Genomic DNA, 14,185 nt, shown 5'->3' on the forward strand with positions numbered 1-14,185 from the left:
TTCAAGCATTTTTGTTCAGCATGAACTCTTTATCGTTCAAGGGAACATGGGTGGGAACGTTGGTGAAGAATTTTGTGGATGCTGTGCACAAACCCAATCCTCTTTTACGCTTCATTGAACAAGTTGATAATTTCTCTGAACTCAACTTGTTCAAATGCAAACATCATCTGCAAACTTCAACTCGTGAAGACTCCAGAGTGGAGTCCCCACTTACTGAACAGATTTCCATTGATTCTGGAGATCTGATCTATGACCACAGAATATGCATTAGAGATTAAGTGAAATGTTGCAGCACAAATAGTGTGAAAAGAGTTGGAGCAGCCTTGTTTGATAGCTGTCTTCAGCAAGATTGGTTCTCTTGTAAACCTGTGGATCAGTATTCTGTCTTGCATATCAAAATGAAGCAAACAATGAAGCATGAATTCCTGTGGCTGCTGAAATTGTGGATGTTCCCCAATCCCTCTTAACTGATGGTGTCAAAGATTTGGAGAGGGAGTAGGTCACATATCATGGATGGTGTTGCTTCCGACATTTTTCACCGAGTTATTGCACAGTGAAGATCTCATCCACCATATCTGTAGGATGGACAGAATACAGGAGAAGATCTTTGGCCACTAACGAGGATACAGCCAAGCAGCAGAAAGATTGCCTGTAGTTAACACAGTTGGACTTGCCTTCTTTCTTGAAGATGTTTTGAGTTGCCAGGGCCTTTCTGAAACCCCCAACAGCACATCTGTAAAATAAAATTTAGGGCTTTTAAAATTAGGCTCTAATTACATCACAAAGATAGACAAGTTATTTTTAGGCTTTGCCTGCAGTGAAATCAAACTTTTGCCTCGAGTAAATATAATCACTAAAACTGCATCATCTCCTCCAATCAAAATAATTTTAATGGTAGTCTAAAAACAGAAAAAAAATTCTGATCTCATCAGAAGGGGAATTCTCTCAAATCTCGTTCTTTCCTTAGCTGCGTGGAACGAGTTCCACTGCAAGAATCAAATGATCAGGACTAGGACAAGATCAAACTAGGTTCCCAATTATAGAATATATTTGTTGCTGTTGTGATTAGGCGTTTTGCCTGCCTCCTTGTTCCCAAGGAAGGCTACGATTATATACCCTATGTCAACATCATTTTACATATTACATGAACTAAATTATATCTTTCCTCTTTGATACTGAGGAGAACTTCTATTTCCAGTAAGTCCCTTAATTCCAATGTTATTAAAATTCTTCAGTCGACTCTAGCATTACGCTATATGGATACATTCATTGCAAGAAGATACAAAACTTAATAGCTCAATGTTATTTCTTTCTTCACTGTTTTATGCTTTTGAAAGTTTTCATCTGCCATCAAGTCTCCATGATCATACAGAGTAACCCACGAGCAAAAGTGAGGTTTACAGCAGGAATTACAGTCCTGAAGGATGAGATCAAAGTCATTTCCTTGTTTAACAAATTGAAAAGTCTTCTATTATCACCAAAGAATTGATAACTAATGAAATGTTGAGAAAACTATAACAAAACCCATTAAAATTCCAAACCTCATATGCTGGAGTTTATATTCACTTAAAGGAAGCAACATTTCCTGTGCATAGCATCTTTAAACACTTATCACAACTTGCATCTTGCTTGCACATATAACCAGCCAAATTCACAGCATGAAAATATATTGCTTAATACTCAATGGCATGCCTTGTTCTCAGAACAGGGCAGGGCAGATTTACCTCTGGGACTTGCAAACAAAATGAAAGCAGGCTTCCACAGCATCTTCACCTCTTCATTCCCAGCAGAAATGAAGCTGGGCATAATTGCAATAGCCATTACACAGTCTCTGACCACTGGCTTGGGGCAGAGCTGAGACCATTGAAGTTGTCAGCTCTTAAAGGAGAAAACTGATGGGAATACACGACTGAATTGTCAGAAAGCTCAAGATCAACAACAAGCATCAAGGAGAAGCCTAGCAGCAACATTGCATTAGACTTTGCAGAGTTTCATGACCATCTTTCTCTACAGGGAACTGATAACCAACTGGCAGGTCCAAAATGTTATGTAGCATCTTATGGCTGATCTCTGTTTCTCTTTCAGTGGAAAGTTCAGAAGAGTAGAGTGCCAGCTCAAATTTCTATCCTGCAAGTTCATCTTGATGCCATGTGAAGGATCTGTCATACGTAGCATATACTGTGGAGGCAGAAACCGAGAAAGGGGAATGTTGCTCGAGATGGACAAAGTGATCTAAAGTTTCTTCTGTTAGACATCCCCCTGCCCCCACTCTCCCCATGCCTATTTCTCATTTTAATTAGTTCTCTCTCTCTTTCCTTTTCTCCTCTAGCTCTGCCATCCCTCTCCTGACCCTGTTCTATCCATGCCCAATTATCACCTGTCGGCTTGTGCTCTTTCTCCTGCCCTTTCTTCACATATCGAAGGCCTTTTTTACTAAGGCACCTGCCTACTTTTTGCTTCTATCCTGAAGGGCTCAGGCCTGAAATATTGGTTACATATCTTTACCTCCTTTGGACGCTGTGAAACCTGCTGACTTCCTCCAGCATTTTTGTGTTTTTACATTCAAGGACAGTTCCATTCTTGTTGTTATTAGACTCTTATATGGCCCTCTGAAAGATGATGCCCTTGTACTTTCCTCTATACCCTGCTCTCTGATTTACTGCAACATGTCATACTGCACTTTTAATTATTGCTCACCTGCCATACTCAAGAATGGTCTGAATTGTCTGGATACCATACAAAACAAAGCTTCTCACTGTATCTCAGTATACATGATCATAAACAATTCACATTTGTAGATCAAAACCAATTTCAATATTTAATGCAGTGTTTTTAAAATATTTATATTACACGTGATATTTTGTATACCAGACGAGGTCAAAACTGACTATTTAACTGGTTTTCAGATTTCAGATTTATTGTCAGAGTACATACATGACATCACATACAACCCTGCGATTCCTTTCTCCTGCAGGCACAATTACCCCTAAGTGGTAGTGCGAAAATTAACTGCACACCTTGTGTATATGTAAACAATCAAAAGGACTGTAAACAGGTAACAAATGCAAAGAAACTGACTGTGCAATAGAGGGAGAGCAAAGAAAATCAATAAAGTGCACAAGTAAAAGACCCTAAATTAGATTCTGATTGAGTTTGTTGTTGAGGACTCTGGTGGTAGAGGGGAAGCAGTTGTTCCTGGACCTGGTGGTGTGAGTCTTGTGGTGCCTATCTTTTTCCTGATGGCAGCAGCAGGAACAGAGTGTGTGCTGGATGGTGAGGGTCTTTGATGATTGCTGCTGCTCTCTGATGGCAGCATTCCCTGTAGATGTACTCAATAGTGGGGAGGGTTTCACCTGTAATGTCCTGGGCTGTGTCCACTACCTTTTGTAGGGCTTTATGCTCAGGGGTATTGGTGTCCCCATACTAGACAGTGATGCACCACTCATCCGTAGAAATTTTCCAGTGTTTCTGATGTCTTGTGAAACCTCTGCAAATTCCTGAGGAAGTAGAGGCTCGTCATGCTTTCTTCACGATGCTATTTGAGTGTTGTGTCCATGAAAGATCCTCTGAGATAGTGACTACCAAGAACATAACTGTGTTCACCCTCTCCACCTTTGATTTCCCCCAGTGATCACTGGATTGTATACCTCTGGCTTTCCTTTCCAGAAGCTCCTTAATTTTGGTGACATTTTGAGTGCAAGGTTGTTTTTGGTGCACCCATTCAGCTAAGTTTTCAATCTCCATCCTGTACACTGACTCACCCCCTTCCTTGATACAACCCACCATCGTGGCATTGTTGGCAAATTTCTAAATGGTGTTATTGTGGTACCGAGCATCACAGTCGTAGGTGTATAGTGAATAGAGCAGGGGGCCCTGTGTGGTGATCCCATACTGATGGAGATGGTGGAGGATAAGTTCTGACCAAGCTTCACTGGTTGTGGTCTATGGTTCAATCATGACTTTTGTATTTTCAGTGTGCATTTCAGAGCTTGAACCAAATCTACTTTTGAAGTGAAATTCTACCTAATTTTACGTAGAAATAAAAAAACGAAAACAGGAACGATCATTTCACTATGTGAACGTAATTATTCACATTATGCAAACATGCATGACAAATCATCCTTCAAAACGTGCATCACATTAGAAGAAACTGTGCAATCATGCACTCCAGTGTAACTAACTTTACTACACATGCATAAACAAAATGCTTCATCGGTTTTAAATGGATTCATACCATTTCATGCATTTCAAGAAACAAAGGTCCATAACCGGCACTTTACTAAATTGTGTATGAAGTGCAAACAAGATAAAATCGAGTCCCAACAGACACAGGGAGGTGCAAGTCGCCGAGTTTCTTTTCACACAATAGTCAGTAAATCAGATTTCGTTCCCTCTTGTACTTAACTTCAAATCGATTTTTTTAAAATCCTTGCAATGATTGCAGACGGAAACCAATCAATTCTGCACGACTGAGAGGGGAAAACAATCTTGCAGAGGGACCTGATTTGTGGAGTCTGGGTGAACACTGTGCAACGGCATCCCTTCTGTCCAGCTCCAACGGGCGGGCGGGCGGGCGCGCGCTTCGCCCACTTCCCCACGCGCTCATTGAGGAAGACCTCCTTCGCGAAAGGGGTGGGGAGGGCGCATGCGTTGGTCCGAGCTGCTCCTGAGCCGAAGTTTTGGTTGGAGTCACCTGGAGAGAGCGAGCGCGCGCGGACCAGGGCGAGCGTCCCTCACGCGACAGGAGCCAAGGGCGAGGCGCCCTCTGTCGGGAAGGTGACCGGCCCTTGGAGTCGGTGGTTGTTCGCCGGTCAAGGGAAGGAACGAAGCGGAATCCAGGTGAGTTGCGAGCAGAACGGCAACTCTCTCCCCAACCCCCCCCCCCCCCCCCACTCTCTCTTACAGGTGCTTTCTCGGCATTTTCTCTTTGATTCAGCAGAATGGGGGGGGGGGGGGGGGGAGAGACAGAGCCGGTTCCAAGTTCGGGGACACAGTCTTGCAGTGGCGACGAGTGATGGGAGACCCAGGCCCGTGAACGGAGGCGGGCGGGCGACCTTCCTTGGCACGGGCATCTTGTCATCCCACCCTCTCCCTCCGCCCGGGGCCCATCAGGGGCAGCCTATTCCCAACCAAGAACGTCCGCAGAGTCCGGGGCGAGGGGCAAACGTGCCCGAGCAACTCGGCGGCGTCAATGGGAATGAAGGCGTTAAAGCGACGTTTCCAAAGAAATGTTATGGGGGGGGGGGTTGGGGAGGGGGGGGGAGGGAGGGGGAAGGGGGGAGGTTTAAAAAAAAGGCGAACTGAAAACTTTGCAAGTGGGACGGCAATGTGAACACGACAGAAGTTGAGCAGCCGCCGAGGTCGGGCTAAATACTGTATTCTGTGTGATCTTTTATTTTTGTTGCACGCATTGCTTTCTCTTTCCGTTTCTGAGAAGGCTGGCTGGAAAGATCAGGTACCGACCCCTAAACTGCATCACCTCTCCCCCCCCCCAAAAAAAAAACAACCCTCTCCCTCGCAACCCTCCGCTGCTCTTTGCTGTGTCAGCGGCCTGAGAGTTAGCTGGTTCAATGCAAAGGGAAGGATTCAGCTGGGTGTGTGAAACACCTATCCGTGGAATTTCTGAGTGGCGTGATCCGCCCGCCTGCCAGTCTAGACGTTTTGTCCGAATAATGGCCAACTTATTTAAATTGGACAAGGAAAGATGTTCTCCTCTTGTTTGCACTCTTTGTTTCTTTATCTCTGCATTGCAAGTCAGTTTATTAGCATTTCTTTCTTGGTTCGCACTTTTCTCTTTTGTGTGCATCTCTTCCTGAGTACAGTTTGGCCCTCCAGGTACTGACTGATCAGTCGATATTCTGCCTGGCCCGCAGGGAAAAAAAAGTATCTCCGGGTTGTATGTTACGTCATGAATGTCCTCTGACAATAAATCTGAACTTTGAACTTCCAAAATACTTGCCAGTTCCAGAAAGTTTTGGGAGCAAAATCACAATGAAATCGTTTTACAATTGTTGCAATACAAATAAGATGATTAAGCAAGAAACCAGTGGCTTGACTCGATTAGGTTTTGAAATATTACTTACAAATAAGATTAGTTTCATATTGGCTGGTAGGAATTTATGTCCCTCTCCCTTGCAGATAAAAGGATAGGAAATTGGTCCTCCAAATGTTAAGGGGGGGGGGGGCACAGTTGTTGTCACGGTTAGCACAATGCCTTTACAGCTCCAGCAATCGGGACCTGGGTTTGAATCCTGTGCTGTCTGTCAGGGATTCTCCCTGTACCTGTGTGGGGGTTCTTCGGGGGGGCTCCTGTTTCCCACCGTTCCAAATGTGCTGGGGGTAGAGGTTAATTGGATGTAAATTGGGTGGCACGGACTCATGGGCCGGAATGGCCTGTTATCGTGCTGCATTCTAAATTTCTAAAAAAAAATTTAAATGTTTGCACATTTAAATCCGGGAATAAGCATGTATTTTTTTGGTCATTTGTAAAACTGTTTATGGAAACAGTTGACATTTCAAGTAATTTTGCAATAGCTAAACAATATCCATAAATCAGAATGATATGACACTGCTCGTATTAAACTGTTTTCTAAATAAAAAATTGGTTGACTATGACCTATTTTTGCCTAATTTAATTAATATTGTTGCCAAGTTGTAACAAGTCTGTGAATAATAAAGAAACCAAGCCCTTCCCTCTTGATTCCTCCTAACCAACAAAAAGTATGAGGAATTCCTGGTTTTCCATGTCTGCAAGACTGAATTCAAGGGATGACTTGCTTTTGCCACTCCCTCCCTTTTTCCACCCTATTAGATCAAATCTTTAAAGAATATTCCACTCTCTGTTCCAGCCCTGAACTCTCACTTGTCTCTCTTCATTTGTTTGCCCTTTCTGCTCATTTTGACAAGCCACCTGCTTCTCTTTTTGGCCCTATGACACTCTTAGTGGTTCTTTTCTCCACCCTGCTGTAAATCACCACTCCTCCTAGAAAGAGTAGCCATTGATTCTCTCCATCTTTACAAATATCTGCCCTATCTCGAACCTACCTTTCCACGTTCCTTCCACTTGCTGCAGTCTCCTGGGTTTTGAAACGGAATCCGAATGTATTGTCACAAACATGTTACAAAGTTCGTTGTTTTGCAGCAGCATCATGGATGCAAATTTTACAATAAATGGCATCTTTTTAAAATAGTGGAAAAGGTGACGCAATTAACATGCCGGTTAGCGCAATGCTATTACAGTGCCAGTGATACAGGTTCGAATCCAGCACTGTCTGTAAGGAGTTTGTAAGCTCTCTCTGTGTCTGTGTGGGTTTGTCTGGGTGCTCTGGTTTTTTTCCCGCCCTTCAAAACATACTGGGGTCATAAAGTTAATTGGTGTATTTCGGAGCCACAGGCTTGTGGTCCAGAAAGGCCTGTTACCGTGCTATATGTCTACATTTTTTTTAAACTAAAAAAAAATGTAAGCTAGTGTCTATGGTTCATTGCCCATTCAGAAATCTGATGGCTGAGGGGAATAAGCTGCTTTTGTACCGTTGGGTGTTCGTCTTCAGGCTCCTGTACTTCCTTCCTGATGGTAGCAGTGAGAAGAGGGTATGGCCTGGGTGGTGATAGTCCTTGAGGTTAGAGGCTGCTTTCTTAAGACACAGCCTCTTACCAAATTCAGGTTGTGAAGGTTGCCTTGATGGTAACCAGGAAATGTATGGCGGTCACGTGGAAGTCCGACCCCCAACTAAATATGGCATGGTGGAATATGGAAGAGCAGAGTTGCATTCCCTTGGAGAAGGCCACATACGATTTTTAAGGACAAAATATGACACTATAGCAGCAGCCCCCATGGAGGTCTGGCACTGCGTGCAGCTCCTCACCATTTGCGCTACCTCCTTCCTGAGCCTGTGCCACACAAACCGCTCTGCCACCATGTGCACTGATGTCTTGACCGAGGGATGTGCTAGATTGTGAACCATGCTGAAGGCTTGCGACCTCCATGTGCCTGGACTACCAGGCGCAGCGATCCGATGGAAACATCGCAGAGCAGCATGTCTGGGCTGCCCGGCAAACGGATGTTTCGGAGGCAGAGCTCTGTAATGGCGGTGTGGAGTACCTGTGTCTCTGTGTCCTCCCTCTGGGTCTGCACCAGCTGGGTGTAGTTTAGGCCGGGGGCGAGGCTGTGGATTGCGGGTCATGAAAGCGCGTCCACGACATTGTCTCTACGTGCCCTTTGCCAGATGTCTGTGGTGAACTCTGACACATAGGATAGGTGCCGCTGCTGGCGAGCCGACCAGGGATCTTTGGCCATCACAAGGGCCTGCGTGAGCAGCTTGTGAACGGCCTGCTCTCCAGGAAGTAACAGGTGTTTGATAGCTAGATACAGGGCCAGGAGCTCCCTGGCGAACGCGCTGTACTTGAGTTCTGGGGGTCGGAGGTGCCTGCTGAAGAAGGCCAGCGGGCGCCACTGGCCAGCGCATCCTTTGTTGCTGCTAAGGCACCCTCCGCCTCTTCCGAACAAACCAGGACCTTGTTCTTCGAGGCGATCATTGAGAATAACGGCCACATGATGCGGGCCACCTCAGGAATGAAGCGATGGTAAAAATTCACCATGCCGACAATCTCTTGCAGGTCTTTGAGGGTGGTGGGTTTCGGGAACTGACGCACGGTGGCGACCTTCTCTGGTGCTGGAGCGGCTCCGGCTGCTGAGATGGTGTGTCCCAGGAATTGCAGCGTCTGCTTGCCGAATTGGCACTTGGCCAAATTGACCGTGAGGCCAAATGGACAAACAGGGTGCGGAGATGGACCTTGTGCTTATCATAGTCCCAGCTGGGAATGAGAATGTCATCGAGGTATATGAACACAAAGTCCAGGTCCTTGCTCACTGCATCCATCAGGCACTGGAATGTCTGGGCCGTGTTTTTTAGTCTGAAAATCAACCGCAAGAATTCAAACAGCCCGAACAGGGTGACGATTGCTGTCTTACCGATGTCGTTGTCAGGGTGGACCGGGATCTGACGGTAGCCCTGAACCAGGACGACTTTCAAGAAGACCTGGGCGTCGTGCAAGTTTGCTGTGAAGTCTTGAATATGCGGGATGGGATATTCATCCGGCGTAGTCGCATCGTTCAGGCGCCGATAATTCCCTCAGGGTTGCCAGGCCCCGGAAGTCTTGGGGACCATGTGGAGAGGGGAGGCCCAGGGACTATCGGACCTGTGGACAATACCTAACTCCTGTAGGCGGGAGAACTCTTCCTTGGCCAGCTGTAGCTTCTCGGGAGGTAGTCGCCTGGCCTTGGCGTGCAGCAGGGGGCCCTGAGTGGAGATGTGGTGATAGACCCCGTGCTGGGGCATTGCAGCGGTGAACTGCGGCTGCAGGATGGTGTGGAACTCATCAAGTATTCTGGAATACTCGTCCCTGGGAGTGGTGATGGAGGCTATCTCAGGCTTACAGGCTTTGGCATTGAGGGGGACGGACTGAAAAGTGTGAGTGTTGACTAGTCATTTGCCCTTAACATCCACCAGCAGGCCATGCGCTCTGAGGAAATCGGCACCCAACAGTGCAGTGCCCACTGATGCTAGCACGAACCACCAGCGGAACTTGTCCTTCCCGATCTCAGCTGGCCAAGTCGTTACCCTGAAAGGAACAGGGCTGCCTGCACTTATGGGCTTGAGCCCCCAGCGTTGGTGGTAGAAGCACCAGGTGGAGTTGTGTTCTTCCGGCTTGTGCCGGGGTGGGGGGCGGGCCTGGGGCCGACTCGGTCCTGGTTGAGTGACCTGGCTGAGGGCGGCTTCGTTCTCCCACTTGGTTCGCCAGAGGGTGTCTGCACGGGTCGTAACTTGCCTTGGATCAGAGAAGTCTTGTCTGCCAGCAGGAGCTGAATGTCTTCAGGCATCTGCTCAAGGAAGATCTGGCGGAACAAGAAGCAGGGCTTGTGATCGTCCACCAGCGCCAGCATGTCGTCCATCAGGGCCAACGGTGTTCTGTCTCCTATCCCATCCACATGCAGGAGTCTGGAGGCATGTTGTTGTGAGGAGAGACCGGAAGTGCCGAGGAGGAGGTTCTTGAGGGCAGGGTATTTACCATCGTCCACTGGGTTGTGGATGAGGTCGTCCACCCTGGCCGCGGTCTCCTTGTCGAGTACGCTCATGACATGGTAAAACATCGTGGTGCCTGAAGAAATGTTTGAGGCGAAACTGCGCTTCCGCCTTCTGCCCGAACCACGCATGTGGGCAATGTGTCCAGAAGGGGGCCAGTTTCACTGCGTCAGCTTTGATCTCTGCGGGACCCGTGCTGGGAGTCCAGAAAAATGTCTGGACTTGTCAGCAACAATGAAGAAGACTCACAACCACCATGTTGGAGGTTCTCAAAAACCGTTTATTTCAAAACTCACGCGCTCCCCTTTAAGGGCAGCATGAGCAACGCCCCCGCGCGGATGATGATGTCATCATGTCTGCCTGAGGCACGTGCTGGAATAAAGCCACGAGGCAAGGAGGTCCCCTGACGGCGCCATCTTCACGTGGCTGCCCCGCCATGTGGCAGTACAAGCGGGGCTGGTTCACCACAACACATTTGTAGAGTGCAGACACCTTATCTGAAGTATATTGGTATGCAGATATCACTACTCCCCTTCAGAACAAGGGTATTGAAAAAATCTATCCCAACAGAGAAACAATTAGGATCAAGGAACTAGGATGTGGCGCAGTCGATGTGCTCTGTTAGTCATTTTTTCTTTCTATTCCTTTCCTTTGGTACTGTTTTTTCTCTTAGGCTTTTTGCTACTTTTCTGTAGGGGTCGTTGATCCCACTGGTATTTGTGTTTTTTCCATATCTGTACAATTTATGACTTTATTTGTATCAGGGCAAGGGGTAGGTGTGGTGGGAAAGGGGTAAGTTAGGAAGTGGGGGGATAAAAATGCACCTGTATGTTATATTGATGTTGGAAGAGATTGTATTGTGTATTTGAATTTGAGTTGGTGAAAAGCAAAAATAAAATGTTCAAAAAAAGACACCGCCTCTTGTAGGTATCCTTGATGGAGAGAAGACTGATGCCCATGATGGCACTGGCTGAGTTCTCAACTGTCTTTAATCTTTTCTGTCCTGTGCATTTGCAACTCCATACTGGACAGTAATGCAACCAGTCAGAATGCACAAGCGGTTAGCGCCGCGCTGTTACAGCCGCAGCGAACCAGTTTCAAATCTGGCGCTATCAATAAGGAGTTTGTACATTCTCTACGTTTCTGCGTGGGTTTCCTCTGGGAGCTCGGGCTTCAAAATGAATCAGAGATTGTAAGTTAATTGGGCAGCATGGGCCGAAAGGGCTTATAATTGAGCTGTATGTCTAAATTAAATTAAAATGAAAATGCTCTCCATGGTAAACCTGTAGAAATTTGCAAATGTCTTTAGTGATGTACCAAATGTCCTCAGACTCCAAATAGTATAGCCATTGGTGAGCTGCCTTCATGATTGCATCAACATGGAGGCCCCAGGATAGATGTTCAGAGATGTTGACACCCAGGAATTTGAAGTTATTAACCCTTTCCACAGCTGACCCCTTGATGAGAACTGTTTGTGTTTTCCTGATTTCCCTCTCCTGAAGTCCACAATCAGTTCCTTAATTTTGCTCCATCTTTCCCAGAACTCTGTTCAGTTCTCCCTGTCAAAGTTTTGGACCTAATTCAATCCTGAAACAATTATCAAAATCTCTATCAACTTTCATTAAACTTTTTCTTCTGCTAGACCTGTCGGTAGCTTTTGATGTGCTCAATGTTTCTTGGTATCTCGTAGGATAATACAGCTCAAAGAAATCACTGAAATAGAATGGTGGAAGTCCTCCAGTTAATTTGGTTTAATATTTATTTGTCCAAGCAAAGCCGGTGCTTTCATTTCCTGCACCTCCACAAATTATTCTGATATTCCCCTACTGGGTATATCCCTACCTCAACATTATGGAGAAACCCGGTGTCTGCTTCCATGGGTACATTGAAAACATTCAGCTCTTCCTACCTAACCATTTCCTTTCTTGAACCAGTGTATCATGCAAATAGTATGCTTTTTTTTCCCACAAAGTCCCAGGATTTTGACCCATCAATAATGAAGACACACCTATTTGCCAAGTTAAAAAAAGTGTGCGATTTGAACTTGGCAATGTCCACTTGCACTTTCTTTCCAGATGGATGAGATTGTGGGTTTGTGAGACAGCTGGGTGAGTTGCTACAATGCATTAAAGCACTGTTAAATCAAGTGTTGTTGATTAAGTTTTTAAGTCTTCACCGTTGAAGAAGGGTGACGGGTACGCGACATAATTGGCTGATGTTGATCTTCTGGAATTGTATTCGATGTATCTGTTTAAACCAGTGAAGTGAATTCCTGATTTGTGCCAAGTAGATGGTGCAAAAGCTTTGGGAGGTCACAAAATTGTACAAGGTAGGCAGGAACTCCAGTAGGTAGTGGATTGTTGAAAGGCAATTGCCTACCATCTATAGGGAATGATGTTTGGGCAGCTAATACTTTTCTCATTGTGTCTGATATCATTCATCCTGCTTCTTTGTATTGCACGTTGGTGTGCTTTTCCTTTGTGAATTTGACTATACTAAGTGCAAATAGTTGTGATTTTTTTTAAGCATCATCTTGAATAAAAAAACTTCAGGCGGTCGTTGGCAGCTTTGCTGATGCGACAGTGTCCCTGGTCTCCACTAAGTTGTATTTTGTTTCTGTTAGATGCTGGGAAACGGGATCTAAAACCAACATGATCCTCCAGTTTTATTCCCAATGGAAAACCTGCATAAAAATTGGTCGATGATCTGCCTTGCAAAAAATGTTCAAATCTGGATTAAGGGGGAGGGGGGTTTATAATGTGCATTAATTGGTCCAAAAATTTGGGTTTTAAAAGGAGAGGGAAAGGTGTGGGATTGTGGGGACCTTTGGTTGGCGTGGGGAGGTTGAGTTTGTTTCACACTCTGTGAATGGAGGATGGGACAGTTTCGCAGTGATCCTTTCAAAGAAGGTTTTAAAGTTAACACATTCATGAGAACTAGATAATTAATGAGGATGATTCATGAACCATCCAAAACATCTGTGTGTTGTCCCACCTCCAACTATAGTACAAACTTTACATTTAAAAGAGCTCAATTCTCCAGGCGTGAAATCAATTTTCTAAAAAAAATGCGCAAAGGAGTAGTACATAGATATTAAAACTTGATAAACTTTCCTGAGAATGGCGCATTATTTTTGCCTAGAAACAGTAATTGTATGAATGTAATGTAATTTTATGGAGAAAACTGCCGTGGAAATTGCTGCCATCCATTGAACTGCGAATTGAGATTGCTTTTTGTCTTTTGAATGCTTAAGCTAGGGATCAATCAGTGCTGGTTTTCGATTTTATCCTGAGTTTTTAAGGGTGAAATGTTTGGTTTTCTCCTCTTTCAGGCTACCCTGAGCATTGTTGCCTCATTATTAACTTTTTGTTGGAGTCTTATAACTCTGCTTTATACCCTGCAGTATTTATCTTACACTCTTTAATATCTGGGGAAATAAGGACCCCACATTATCAATACCTGCAAATGAATGAGTGAAAAAGAAAGATGACAGCTTCTTGTAGTTACTAATCTTGATGCTGCATTTCATGTCACTTATGCTCCATTGCATTGAGTAATACCATTATAAGAACTGGGAATTGGTAGCATTGCTTATATGGAAATAAGCATCTCAAAAAAAAAATTGTAGGCCTGGAAAAATGTCGTCTTTGTTGATTATGTAAGAGTTATAAAATGGGTAAAATGAGTCTGGTTGATTTATTGGCAAGACTGTTTAGATCAGAATATGGCGTTATGAAGTGCATGAAATTGAGCTATCATGTCCAACCTAAGAATGTTTGTAATGTATTACTTGCAATTTTTAAAAATCTTATTGTGAACTGTAGTTTCAATGAAAACTAAGAATTTGACAAGATATCACAAGGCACATTCAACTCATAAAAGGCAAATTTCACAAAATGAAATGTCTATTTTTTAGTGGGACAAAATATTAAATCAATTTTCCCTTTTACTTACAATTCAGTTAGTACACCTGTATTAAAAACAATGCTAGAAATACTCAACAACTCAAAGTTCAGATGTATTGTCAGATTACATACATGACATCATATTCAACCCTGAGATTCTTTATTCTGCAGGCCAGGCAAAATTTCTACTTTCCGGTA

General features: G+C 44.8%; 1 protein-coding gene across 3 annotated transcripts in view; it reads left to right on the forward strand.

Annotated features, from left to right (window-relative positions):
* Positions 1 to 4,750: 4,750 nt before the first annotated feature.
* Positions 4,751 to 14,185, forward strand: part of LOC138745914 (rho GTPase-activating protein 8-like) — a 71,983-nt gene continuing 62,548 nt past the window's right edge. For all 3 annotated transcript variants that reach the window (XR_011346581.1, XM_069903432.1, XM_069903434.1), the window contains exon 1: positions 4,751 to 4,839. The gene's annotated coding sequence lies outside the window, so the exon portion shown is untranslated. The remainder of the gene's footprint in view (positions 4,840 to 14,185) is intronic.

Source organism: Narcine bancroftii, chromosome 11 (assembly GCF_036971445.1).
Source record: "Narcine bancroftii isolate sNarBan1 chromosome 11, sNarBan1.hap1, whole genome shotgun sequence".
NCBI lineage: Eukaryota > Metazoa > Chordata > Chondrichthyes > Torpediniformes > Narcinidae > Narcine > Narcine bancroftii.